Consider the following 5,652-nt stretch of genomic DNA (forward strand, 5'->3'; position numbering starts at 1 on the left):
AAGTTGCTTGTGTGCTAGATTTCTTAGATCTGGACGCTTGAAGGGTCTTGATGTTTGGGATCATTGTTGCTGGTTGCTTTGCTGGTGGCGTTTCAGCTGCTCTTTTGTTGAACAACCGGCTGGTTTTGGGGAACAGCTCATCCTTGGAAGTGATTGCTCTTTATCGTATGCTGTTTAAGCTGTTCTTTGCTGGGCTTTCTTTTGGTTTGTTTTATTGGCTTTATGTTTGGGTTGTTTCCTGTTTTGGGTTTGATTTGTTGGACTTCTTTTTATTTAGTTTTGTGTTAATATTACCCCAGCTTCCTTAAAAAAAAAAAAAAGTTCCTCCACCGCCGCCGCCCCATCAAGAAACGGAATAACACACGACACTTCAAGTCTTCTCTTTGCTCTCTCTTTTCGATGGATTTTTAGTCTACCATAGCCATTAAAGCTGCTTCTTCGTCTTCGAGCTGTTCATCGTTATTTGCTATCTCTCAAACCCAAATCAAGCCCAAAACCACTCCTTTTCAACTTCCATGGAATACCCTGAGTCCATCAAAGCTTCTTCTTCAAGTCCCTCAAATGCATTCAATCTCCTCCTCCTGGTTCTCTTCCTTCAAAGCCCACTTCGTTTTCATGCTCTGCTGTTACATAGTTTCCAACCCAGACGCTCATCTCCCACGCGAAAATTCTGTTGAAATTCTTGTCTTTGGGTTCGAAATTTTTCATCTCCCACGCCCAAAAACCGCTGTTCAATCGTTAATCATTTGAAAAACTTTGAAAATTTGCTGTTACACTGTCTCCAAACAGTTGCATTTGCGTTGTCTTTTGGGTTCAATGTTTGAGAAACAAATTTGATTTATTTAGATGGAAAATGTAAACTAATTTTGTTATACATGTATAGACCCTTATGGAGGAACTTCTCTAGAAAAGATTCCATCTGAGCTAGCAGACATTCTTTACTCAATTTCTTCTCTTATCCTTTACTACGATTCTCTTCTCCCTCCTCTCCCCGACTGATTCGAACCGGGTCATATGTTGCACGGCTCGAGTTTGACTCGATGCCCAGATGCACTCTGAAGGGAACAGTAGACTCTGAGTTGACAGCAATTTCGGCGAAAGGGTTCTGCGCTTGCTTGGTTTCGGGGTGCGGCGCAATAGGAGAAAATAAAATATTTAAATGCATGTGATGGAGCCGGACATAAACAAAAAAAATAGTGGGAATGTCATGCAATTTTAACTGAAGTGATTAAAATAAATTAATTTTATAACATAAGTGTTCATTTTGTAAATATTTTTATTTTTAATGCTTAAAATAAAAATTTTAAAAAATTGGATGATATGTATGTATTTTACCCTTTATAATATCATATAAATTACTTAATTTTTATTTGAACTTATTAATTTCAAATTATATTAATTACTATACTTTTAATTTTGTATTAACTTGTATGATTTTCTTTTCTTGCACAACTTGTAAAATTTTCCTTTTATTTCAAAAATGCCTTTAGTTCTCTTTTTTTCCTTTTTACTATATATTATATATAATTTTACATGCATTTTGTAATTATGATTTTCTATGAAAATATTTTAAAATTATTATTGGTGTGAGTTATTTTCATTGAAATAATTTAAAATTTATTTACTTCAAAAATCTATTTTACTCATCCTTTTCGGTTTTTTTCCTTTTAAAGGCAATAATTTCAGTAACAGCTATTTTTTATTTCAATTTTTATGAATATTTAACTTAATAATTATGTCTATTAAAATTGTAAATTAAAACATAATTTTAAAAAAATTCAACTGTTCTCTTTTATTTATAACACATTAAATAAAATAATATACTATCAATTAAAATCTGGGTTAAGTTAGGTGATATGAATTTGAAAATATTATGTCAAATCGAACCTAATACTATGAAGAACATTTTATGAATTAAAAACAGCCGTGCAAGTGTCTTTCACATAAGAATTCCTTTTTATGATTAATAGGTCTTTCATATTCTATTCATCAAAATTTAAAATTGTTGAACTTATGTCATGGGAGGAATTATACATTTGCAATAACAATTGAACTAATCGATAATAATAATTTAATTTCTAAAATACAACTATTTGTATTGAATCAGATTATAAACTCATGTATCCCCCACATTAAAAAAACAAAAACTATAATCCTCGTAAAAACACCCAACCAAAGGTATTCTCCGCAATCAACTTGAAAAATAAGTAGGCAGACAAATTGGTTATCACCCATACCTAACAATAAAGCTGTCCCCAAATCTATACCAAACTTCAATGACAAATCTAATTACCTTAGTCTCTACAATATTTGGAATTCATCTTCCCTCCCTTATGTTTAATTTGCTTAAGTATTCAAATTTTACAAAAATAATTTGAGTGAAAAGTTGTCGTTCCATAAACAATCCAAATTCCTCAACTTCAGAACAAATAAATAATTTCTTTTTGAAAATATATTGTTTTGCTTCTTAATCCCTATAAATAAATAACATTATAAAAAATAACTAAATTAACCCTATAATATTGTTAAGCTTAATCTAAAGTTTTTCAGGGTTGTTGGGTTTCCTCTTCATCTTCCTATTTTTCTTCTTCTCCACTTCAATTTCAACTTCTTCTTTGCTTTTCTCTTTTATTTTTATTTAGCTTTGGCTTTAACTAAATAACCCTATTTACTAGTCTTAAGCTATAGGAACTAGAAGTATATATTATATATATAGATATAGATTATAACATCAAATAGTAACCTTGAATTTCTTTACTTAAAATTAAATTTATTTATAAGTATTAAATTTAATACACTGTCATTGTATAAATCTATGCATCACCGATGATTTAGATAATAACACAACATCACTTTTCTTTATTTCTAATAATATATCATCGTTAAATTCACTTATTTCATTAATGATACAAAAAATTATGCATTAAGTTATCAAATATTAGTTCTTCTAAAAATAATAGGAAATGAAGAACAATGCTTGGTAAAGGTAATGGGGCTGATCTGATAATGTCTACTAGTGAAGGTAATGGGGTTGAAACTCATACTTTAGCTAATCAAATTACCAAAAAGGTGAGGTTCAAGGATACACATGTTGATTCGGACAAGTCGAGGGATATGGATTTCTTTAATGAGTAGACCGTATCTTATAAGGATAGGCTAGTGGGCAAGGGACAATCGGGTTCGAAGAAGACGACTGAATTCTTAGTTTCAGAAGGTGATGATGATTTTGAATTTTGTGAAGGGGATATTAGGAAATCAACTATCAATGGTATTCCTGCGATTAAGTTTTCGGAAAGGATTCATCAGTTTCTCATTAGGGACATGTCTACTATGCTAGTGTTAAAATTGTTGGGACGGAATATAGTATGCAACTCTTTTTAATAAGATCCATAGTCTTTGGAGACCTTTTGCGCCAATCCAACTGATGGACATTGAAAATGGTTATTTTCTAGCAAAATTCCTGGACAAATGGAACTTTGATAAAGTGATATCTCAAAGGCTTTGCATCGTTTTTCGACAATACCTAACGATGCAACCTTAGACAATTGATTTTAATCCAACTCAGCCATACCCTAGTGTTGTGATGACCTAGATTACATTACTAGGCTTTTCGGGGCATTAGTACAAGAGAAAAGTACCCTGGGAGATTGGGGATGATAGGGAGAGTTGCTAAACTAGATTTCAACACGAATACTAAAAGTAAGGGGGGTTTTGCTCGTATGGTAGTCTATATTAATTTGGACAAACTGTTGGTGCCGTAAGTGTTGATTAATGGCAGATCTTAGCAATAGAGTATGAATCATTACCAGTTATTTGTTTCTCCAGTGGATGTTAAGGTTATTTCAATGAGGCTTGTTCTCGAGTCGGGAGCGCGACGCAATTGGAGCAACAAAACCCTTAACTTGAAACGCCTACGGTGGTGGTTGGCATGACAAATGAGGAAGATGCCTACGGGCTATGGATGGTTGTTGAGAGGAAATCACGGAGGATATCAAGCAAACAAAGGTTTGAAGAGGAAAATCTGGGGTAATTTTCTAGGGGATCTAGATTCTCTACATTGGTTTCCTTAGATAAGGATGAAGAAGTTATTGCTGATGATGGTGAGAAATCTAAGGGTTTCAAATCTAAGGGATATGAAATTATTGTAAACTTTAATTTGGGGGTTTCAAATAAGGGTGGCAGTACTGCTGTTAGGTTAACTAGGGAGCTGGGTAGCAAGTTTTCTCAGGTGGGCCACGTGAAGGTGGATGGTTTGCCAGGCTCGATGGATAGTGACAACTTTGTGGATGGTAGTGAGATTTCTGGGTGGATTGGCACATCTTCCTCTATGAGCTTAAGCAATTTGTCTGTTTTAGAAAGTGCGCCGAACTAAAATACCTTTGTGAAACCAATCAAAATTCTAATTGGGGCCAGTAGAACTTTAAGATTTTGAGTTCTGACTCCCAAGGTTTTAATTTGGTGGTTCAATCAGTGTTGAAACAAATGGAATCAAACTTTTGTAATGAGATTTCCCATTGTGCGCATACTGTCGAAACTCTAACTACAAGAAATTTAAGTTTTAGTGTTAAATTTAATTCCAAAACAATTTCTCATTTTAACCCGACATTTGAGGGTTCAATGGAGGTTAGTATTTCATTGAGTAAGGGTGTTTTGGACCCCGTAAAGCATTCAACTGTCACGTTCAGAAAAGAAAATTTGTAACCAAAAAGCACATATAAAAATGATGGAGGGAGTTCGAAAGGGGGTGGTTTTGTAACTTTAGGTGTGCAAGGACAATGAGTTGGTAAGAAAATCAGAGTTGGTAGGGGCGGGAAGAAACTTAACAAGTCTCTTCGTAGGTGTGGGACTCAATTTAACATGTTTGGAATTTCAAAATCCTTTTGTTTGACTCAATGAACTCCATTGTTGATCTTATTAATTCTCATTTGGAGATAAAAGCCAATAAGGGGGGGCCTTAATGAAGTTGGTACAAGGCTAGCAAGTAAGTCAATTTTTGATTAATGGAGGTCAGTTTCCTTCTTAATTTATTTTTATTATGAATTTATCAATTTTTGCTTGGAATTTTTAAGGATATGCTAATGTTAAATTTCACCAAATTTTTCCATGAGTATAATATGGAGTATAAACCAAATATTGTTGGTTTACTTGAGCCGAGAGTCAATGGTGCTAAGGTAGATAGAATTATCGCTAAGTTGGGGTTCCAGCAGTCTCATCATATGGAAGCAATTGGATATTCTGGGCGCATTTGGATTGGTTGGAAGGACATAATTCGGGTTGAGTGTATTCGGAACCACACTTAGTTTGTTTTGTTAAAAGCCTCTAGTGGTTTTCCCTTGCAAGATATTTTTGTCTCCTTTGTTTATGGAAATCCCGAAAGATAGAAAAAAAGTTACTTTGGGAAGATTTAAATACAGTTATCCCTTCAAATTTGTATTTGTGTGTAGTTTTTGGGGACTTTAATGCTATTCTTTATTCGAGTGAAAAGAAAGGTGGTTGATCTAGAGGGAAAGGTTTGTTCTTTTTTTGGTGAATTTGTGGAAATGACAGAACTTCATGATTTGCGATTCAAGGGTTCTTCTTTCACTTGGCATAGAGGTGATGTTTTTGAGAGATTAGATTTTTCTCTTGGTAATGATGCTTGGTTGAGAGCAT

The 5,652-nt window shown here is 33.7% G+C and overlaps 1 long non-coding RNA gene across 1 annotated transcript; it reads right to left on the bottom strand.

Moving 5' to 3' along the window:
* Positions 1-819: 819 nt before the first annotated feature.
* LOC128041225 (uncharacterized) lies at positions 820-4,371 on the bottom strand. The gene is made up of 2 exons (XR_008195933.1): positions 3,807-4,371; positions 820-1,114 (listed from the first exon to the last, which is right to left on the bottom strand). It is a non-coding gene; the product is annotated as an uncharacterized LOC128041225 (long non-coding RNA).
* Between the last annotated feature and the right edge of the window lie 1,281 nt (positions 4,372-5,652).

This window comes from Gossypium raimondii, chromosome 5, assembly GCF_025698545.1.
Source record: "Gossypium raimondii isolate GPD5lz chromosome 5, ASM2569854v1, whole genome shotgun sequence".
In the NCBI taxonomy this organism is placed as follows: domain Eukaryota; kingdom Viridiplantae; phylum Streptophyta; class Magnoliopsida; order Malvales; family Malvaceae; genus Gossypium; species Gossypium raimondii.